The 8,853-nt window shown below is 27.0% G+C and overlaps 1 pseudogene; it reads right to left on the bottom strand.

The window, feature by feature from the left end:
* Window positions 1-1,562: 1,562 nt before the first annotated feature.
* LOC126553340 (uncharacterized) lies at window positions 1,563-3,446 on the bottom strand (annotated as a pseudogene).
* Window positions 3,447-8,853: the final 5,407 nt, after the last annotated feature.

The raw sequence follows: 8,853 nt of genomic DNA, 5'->3' as shown, positions 1-8,853 counted from the left end.
ATTGGCACAAGAAACGTTGTGGAAAGGATGTTTGGTGTGTGGAAACGGAGATTTCCTGTGTTAGCAGTAGGAATACGTACACAGCTGAACACAACTATGATGACAATTGTTGCTACTGCTGTTTTATATAATATGTTGAAACAGCAAAATGATGAAATGCCAGACGATCATGACAATATAATAAATAATGAATTATTAAATGCAGTTTATGTTAACCCTGCTAGACAGACGGGTAACTTAGTTAGGACACAATTAATTAATTCTGTTTTTACATAAAAAATAAAAATTTATTTTTGATAAAAATTATAAATTAATTCTTAATAATAATAAAAAATGTATTATACTTTATACCAACACATAATATAAATATTATAATACATTTTAAGTTTAAAAATTATCATAATTCATTAGAATAAAATAAAATTGAAAAAAAAATGGTTATTATTAAATTAACAATATAATATAAAATATTCTAATAATATAGTAATATATTTAAATAATATAAGAATTTAGAATATAGTCATATAATATATGAGAATAAAGTAGTATATATTATATAAGAATATACCTAGTAGCTTAGTAATGTAATATATATGTATATAAATAACAATAAAATATAAGTTGGTTCTAAATAAATATTAATAAATAACTTATTCAATCCCAAACATTTTTTTCTTGTGCATCAATTCGGTTAATAATATTTCTTCACGAATTTTATTTTGACGGATTTCAGATTCAAATTTTTCCTTTTCATAATTCATTTTTTGTATTAACAATGATCGCTCAAGTTCACTTATTTCAATATCAATTTTATTTTTTTTAATTTTATTACTATATATTTCTTCTTCAAATTTAGTGCTATTGTCAGTTTTTGTTAATCTTTTATTATTTAATGTTGTTAAGCCGTCATATACTCTTTTTGATGAAATTTGTTTGGACTCAGTTTCAAAATTATTGCTGTTACTAGATTTCATAGAGGAATTATATATGCTTTTGTTGGATGGATTGGAAGTAGATGCAGTGGATATTGAAGGAGTGGAAGTATTAGACAAGTATGGTTGACTCAAAGATGATAATGTTTTGTTTAAAGATATGGATTCAGGAATAACAGGTTCACATAGGATGTCTGAATTTTGAAACATATTAGCTACATCAATAGCCAATTATATAGTTATTAGCATTGATTATAATACATTATACAAGGTCAGTGGCGGCATGATATACGCAATTTAATTTATATGAATATTGACAATCCACCTATTTACCCATTAATAGAAAACCATACATTTAGTTAGATATTATAATTTTAAAGTCAATCCATTATAACATACATTGACTTGACAAGTGCCAATTCCTACCCAACCAGTATCCACCTTCTACTTTCATTTATACAACTGTGTATATGTAACTTTGTTTATACCGCCACTGTACAAGGTAATTTATGTAAGATGATTATTGGCTATGAACTATATACAGTCAAATCTCAATAAATCAAACCTCAATAAGTCAAAAACCTTTATAACTTTTTTTGCCACTTGAATTGTTTTTAAGGTACACTACTCGAAAAATACATAACTCAAATTTATTTTTGTTCTCTTTGAGATTCGAGTTATCTAGACTTGACTGTATTTTACATGGGCCACAACAGTAAGGAATTATAATAAACTCTTTGTATTTGAGAGGAAAACTTTAAGAAAAATTTATAGACCTATTTTAAGAGGACATAGTGCAGTTTGTTAGGAGTTTGAGACTTGCCTGGGCTGGGAATACGTGGAGAGCTGATAGATCTCTTATAAAGATGGTTAAGGTGAATCAAATATATCAAAGTAGACCAAGAGGAAGCCCAAGGTAAAGATGGCTAGATGTAATTAGAAAAGATGTAAAGGAGTTAAAAGAGAACTGGAATGGAAACTTGGATTTAGTTTACATAAGAGGTTTCCATTTTATAGCCTAAATGGTTCATGAAAGCTAAAAAAAAAAAAAATAATAATAATTAAAAAAAATAGTTGATAAATACATACTAGAATCTTGAAGGTTGCTAATGTCCTCAGAAAATATATCAACAACTTCAAATCTTGCTAAATATAAAAAAAAAATAATTAAATTAAATCTATATTTGAATAAACCATTTTAACTTTGATACATTGTTTCATTAAAAACTATTAATACTGTAGGTATTTAGTATTTACCATCATTGTAATTAGCATCAGAGTCAATAGAATTAAATAATGGATCCATTTGGTCACCTAGTAACCCAATAATTTTTTCAGTGTTCTTTGATACAAGGCTATTATTTGGTCCACCGCCTGTTTTATACATTTGAACCTAAACATTGTAAATATACAACTATACTGATAAACATTGTATGAGGTTAATTTTAATACAATTTAATAGGTTGAATAGATAAACAAAATATCTTGATAAGTTAAAATTAATCTTATTAAAAGCCTTCACAAAGTGGGAGTGATACTTAAGAAACCAGAAAAACTAATTATATTTAATATTTAATAATAACATTTTACAATATATTCTAATTTTTTTTTTTTATTTAACACTCAAGATATTATGTATCGTTTTTTACACTTATTTAAAGTTATTATAAATTATATTAATGCATTATTCTAACAGTTTTCTAATTAATTTATTTTCTGTAATATTAAACAATTTATTTAAATTTACATAGTTAATTTCAAACTTATAGATAATCAATAGGTACTTATATAATGAAATATAAGTTAGATTACCTACTTGAGGATCAAACTTAATTATGTACTACTGAATTTGATAATTTGATTTGTTTAGTTTTTAATAAACATTATAAAATGTTATTAAATATATAATTATATTGGTAGTAATGTAGTATTATTAAATTTGATTTAATGTTTAGGATTGGTATTATAAACAAAAATTGGGTAATATAATGAGCAAAATAATAATAATATAAATTTTTTTTTACCTTATCGTTACTTTTTTCTTTTCTAGCATCTCTTTTAAGAGTGTCATAGAGATTTTTTAATTGTGCATCTATTCGAATACCAGATGTTTGTTGAAAGTTATAGAGGCTGGTTATTTCAGATCATGCCTCAGCCTTTTTGGTATTCCAAACCACATCAGTCTAATATAGAATAAATAGGTAACTAAAATATAATGAACTTATTATATTCATTAAAAACATAAATATGGATAATGTTCAAATAATTATACCTTGGTTAAAATAGAACAATAAAATATTTCGGAGAATTTCCATAATGATTAGCTCAAGCTTAAAAATCATAGATTAAAAGAAATATTATAAAGAACGCTTTACTTACTTTAATATTTTCAATAATTGATTTAAAGGGAAGTATTAAATCAATTAACAAATCTTTTTCCCGATCACTGAAGTTCTTACCCCTCTGTCGCTTAATTTTTGATTGGTTTTTAGACATCTTTAAAATATTAAAAAAGGTGTACTGAAACAACACTAAAAATTAACTGAAACAGAATAAACCTTAAAAAGAGAATAAGATAGAACGGTCAGTTGAACTCAGTCATCAGTACGTCAGAAGTCAGATTCAGAACAACTATGAACTAAGTGTAACAATTTACAGTATTGTTATTGTACCTGTACAAATTAACAGCTGTTGGACATGATCTCTAAAGATGTTATCACTTTTTCTGTGATAAACTTACAATTCTACACAAACTTTGGTATCATGTTTAATACCAATATATTTTTATTGTACGGTTTGTGCAACTCAAACGCCCATGTAAAAATATTTAACGGTTCAATAAAACTATTCATTAAATAAATTTAAAGTTCAGTTTCATGCAACCCGGCATAAGTAGTCTAATTTTTTTTCAATCAGCTGTTAACCAGTAATTTATATTATTATTATTATTTATTATTTATTATTACTACTTTTTACTACATTCTAAAATAAATGTACGGTTAGTTTTTGTTTTACATACATAAATAAAATATTATATAATATAATATTTAATTGGTATACAATGTGAGTGATGTATAAATAAGTTTCATAACACAAGTATATTTAAACTGAAAAAATTTTTATTTTACATAGTATCTATTATATATTCAAATTGTTTTCTACTGACATTAATAAATACATTAGTCTGTCTTTGATAATGTAGATTTTATTATCTTCCTCTTTTGATCAGTCATAAAGCGTGTGAATATTTTTTGTACAATCTCTGATAAATTATTCTTAAGTTCTAGATCTTTTACTTGATCGGTTATCGTTACTTTAAGGCTACATTCAGCTTTTTTCCATCTATAAAATATATATATATATATATATATAAAAATTTTTTTTTTTTTGAATCTTACTGTAATATGATTATTAAAAAATGTATTACAAGTATATTATATTAGGATCTGGGTAAAGTGGATAGCTGGACAAAGTGAATAATGTTAATACATTTTTGAATATTGGTGATTAAATAATAAAGAGCATATAAGTTGTCAGCAATGTGTATCGTCTTTATAGGGATAATGATTTAATATCATTCACTAGTTTACATTCGTTATAAAAGCGTTTATCCGAAAATAGCCCTGGTCTCTCCGTATATAAATAATATAATATGTTATATTACCTGTTCTTGCTATCAACATTCTTAATATTTTTGATCTTACAGTGTCTGATGGTCCAGTAATCTGAACTTTTTTCGTCAGTTGGAGATTTCACATTTATCAAATTATCATCTTGTTTTACCGTAATAGTATTTATGATATCAGTTTCAATTTTTTCATTTTTTAGCAAACTTTCAATATTATCCAAATATGAAATATTCTAAAACAAAAAAAAAAAACAAAAAAATAAATGTTGCCCTATGGGCTTGCTACGATGTGGCGATGACGCCTGGTATGTTTGACATAGGCAACCAAATGTTCGACTCCTGAGACTGACGGGGTAGGCAACACAAGACACAATAACGACGACGACGTAGATAGGAAGAGACCAAAATAACTTACAATTAAGAGGGAGCACTAGTAGACGAAATATGGCATAAAAACATGGTTTCGTAATTCAAGTAATACGGTTTATTGAAGCGGTTTACAGTAGAAATACCTATTATAAAAATTGTAGAGGAGAACTTTTTTAACAATCGTTCGAAGCCCGATTTTCGAAATTTTTATTAATTAGTTGAATAATTAATCGATAAAAAGTAAAAAAAAAACGTGTTAATTTACCATGCGATATTGGAAGATTGGAACAAGGTATCAAAAATCTGGCTTCTTACGATTCTAGAAAAAATTCTCCTCTACAATTTTTGTAATAGGTATTTATACTGTAAAACGCATCACAACGCCATATTACTTGAATTACGAAACCATGTTTTTCGGTTAAAAAAATATGCTCGTCAATTAATTACGCTCGTCATGTGCTGCGATTAACGACACTTACGACAGTAACGACAGTACCGCACCATAGGTCAAAACAGGTTTTCTATCGCAGCCGTGTGCCGGTACATAGTTTATAAATACCCAAATAAGAAAACGATTATTATATAATATTATTTTGTGACAAATATTATTTAATTTGGTTCGGTTTTATATTTTATATTCGTATCCAAATTTTATACTTATAAAAACTATACTTTTGTTCTTCAAGTAATACGGCTTATTGAAGCGGTTTACAACAAAACTACCTGTTATAAAAATTGTAGAGGAGAATTTTTTTAACAATCGTAAGAAATCCGATTTTTGATATCGTATTCCAACCGTCTAATATCGTATAGTAAATTAACATTTTTTTTTACTTTATATCGGTTAATTATTTAACTAATTAATAAAAATATCGAAAATCGGGCTTCTTTCGATTGTTAAAAAAAATGTCCTCTATAATTTTCGTTATAGGTATTGTGTCTTATACAAAAAAAACACTTATTCAGTGTATCCCACGGTCGCAGCGTCGTCCAACACCCTATCTATGTCTTACAATGACAATAATTGTTTTAACATTTGATGTGATTTATTTATCAATATCTGGAAACGTCCGTCGAATGTCTTGTACTAGTTTAATTTGTCTATTTAGTTGATACGGGACGCATGATGTAAGTAGATATCAGTAATTTGTGACATTTTAAATGTGCTACAGTGAATATATTATTAACTTTGATCTGTAATATTTATTGTTTAAACATTTATATACTTACAAAGTTACAAACATGTTTAAAACAAATAATCAACCACACAATTTGTATGTTTTGACTAATCGTCTAAAAGTTAATTTACTAGAAGCAATAAAAATGCTTAAAAATCCGAACAAAGTATCGGGCGCTGTTGAATGTTCAAAACTTGAGCCACAGCCAGGTTAGTGGTATATTTTTATAGAATACAATCAAACAAAATTAATGTCAGATGGCATCGAGTGGCAAGCGATAGGCACGAATTTATTACCTAGTGTTAAAAAACCAATTGTGCAAGTTGAATACTTCGCATCGGAAAATCTATACAAAAGTATCTTTAAGTTAACTGGAAAATATCAATATAATGCTATTTTGGTCAACTATGCTTCAAACTTGGACGTTACTGACCCACCGAAAATAGAAATCCAAAAAACACAGTTTGTTTCTAGAAAAAGATCAATAAGAAATATAATGAAAGATCGTTTTAAAATATTTAAAAATTCGATTAATGGAGAAATAGTGAACAATCAACCTAATATTAGACCAATTAGGTAATTACAACTATTTTTTTAAATTATATAATATTATGACGTATACCTACTAGTATAGGTACTATTTTTTTTAGAAACATCAATTTTTACCCACATTTAGGAGCTGATTATTCCCTTCCTAGTACTTCAACATCTGTTTTTACACCAGATTGGTAATAAACTAATTATTTTATACTACATAATTATGTTCTACCTTAAAGTATATATTATATTATCTATTTATTAATCGTTTAACAGTTCTGCTGCCCCATTCCAACATTTAGAGCATGTTTTACATGAAGATGATGTAATTGAGTCGTCTGCTTTGGAAGCTAATGTATCCCCGAATATATCATTTGAAGTACCAGATATAAGGTACCAGATAAGATTTTTAATATTGTGCTAAAGTATGGTTATACCTATTAATTTTAAATTTATAATTATATAAATATAATAGATAATAATCAATATAAAAATTAATTAATTATTTTGTACATAGAAATGTTGATAATGAACCATTACGTTCGTCTAGTGTACAATGTGACATATCATTCATTATTAGTAGTACACCATCCAACAGGACTTATACAACTTTTAGTGATTTGGAAATATCGAATGTGGAAAGTCACGAGCTTATTACTTGTAGTAAGAATGATTATAGAAATCCGTAAGTTTTTATTTTTATTTTTATTTGTGTCTGTGTATTCTTATAATTTTTTAATCACTATAAGAACTTATGAGGAACTTTGTATTAAATTTTCAAGTATTTTGATTGCGCCAAAAAAATTTTATCGACACTTCAAAAAAATTTTTCAGAAAATTTGAAAATTTCAGTTGTCTATAAATAACTCAAAAAAGCCAATTTTTTTTTGAAAATTTAACTGTATATAGGTAACACTAATATAAAACTTTGGTGAAAATTTCAAGTTTTTACAGTAATTAGTTTTTGATTTACAACTATATAAAAAAATCGATTTGGTCGAAAACTGGTTTTGCGAAAAAATTCCCGTTTTTCTGTTACTTTTTTAGGGTTTTTGACGCTTTTGAAAACTATTGGAAATTTTTTACTTTTGACCCCCCAAAGTACCAACTAGATTCACTTTCCTACCAGAAACAGGTGTCACTTTTTAAAATCGAAGCACTTTTACTGCTCCAAAACGTGGTGACAGACACAAAAATAAAAAAAATAAAAAAACCTCATTGTAAAATCAATACATTCATCATTTCGTTCAGAATCTAAAAAATTGGAAACTGAAAATGTCCGTAAATTGCTCAATCTAAAATGATTTTGTACTTAAAAAATTATAAAATGTTTAACTTTCATAGCTAAGGATTGACAATTCAAAACTAGATTTTACCACGTAAATAGGTAAATAAATTACTGTGTTGTATATTAAAAATGATTTGTATATTTAGTTGTGGAGATAATGTACCATCCACTATAGAACCTACAATAATATCTTCAATAACTGAAGGACCGTCAACTATAAACGTAGACAGTTATACTAGTCATACTAATAATAGGTAAATATAATTTAAATAATTGATCAGGTTAGTATATTTAAGTAATTATTTTTTATAATTTATTAGTACAACTTCTGAAAACTTGTTTAAAGGACGACGAGTAGTAGACGTGTATCATATTTTCAATCAGATCCAGAATACCGTCCACGTAAATTATATGGGTTGTTCGTTTTTAGATATGACTTTAATAAATGAAACACAGTTTGGATTTAGAACAGTATTTAAATTTATTTGTAAAATGTGTAACACTACATCATACATTGAATCGGAAAAACAAAAACCCGATACTTATATGCCAATCAATCAATCAGCAGTAAGCGGCACTATTGCTATTGGTATTGGCTATAGTCAATTATCAGAATTATATGCAACACTGGATATCCCATGTATGTCTTCCAATACATTTTTATCGGTTCAAGAAGATATTAGTCAACCGATCCAAGACATATATCAGTGCATTATGATCAATCGAGTCGAAAGCTTTTGAGAAGTCTGTGCAAACAACGTCAACTTGCCGCCTAGCTGAAAAAGCAACATGTACAAGAGATACAAAATCAATTGCACTGGTAGATGTTGACCGACCAGGAAAAAATCCGTGTTGGTCAACCGAGATGGTTGACAAGAGTGGACGTTGGATACGCTTCAGAACAATCGATTCAAACATTTT

This window comes from Aphis gossypii, unplaced genomic scaffold (assembly GCF_020184175.1).
Source record: "Aphis gossypii isolate Hap1 unplaced genomic scaffold, ASM2018417v2 Contig00205, whole genome shotgun sequence".
Taxonomy (NCBI): domain Eukaryota; kingdom Metazoa; phylum Arthropoda; class Insecta; order Hemiptera; family Aphididae; genus Aphis; species Aphis gossypii.
The sequence above is the reverse complement of the archived record's forward strand: the minus strand, read 5'-3'. Positions and strand labels throughout refer to the sequence as shown.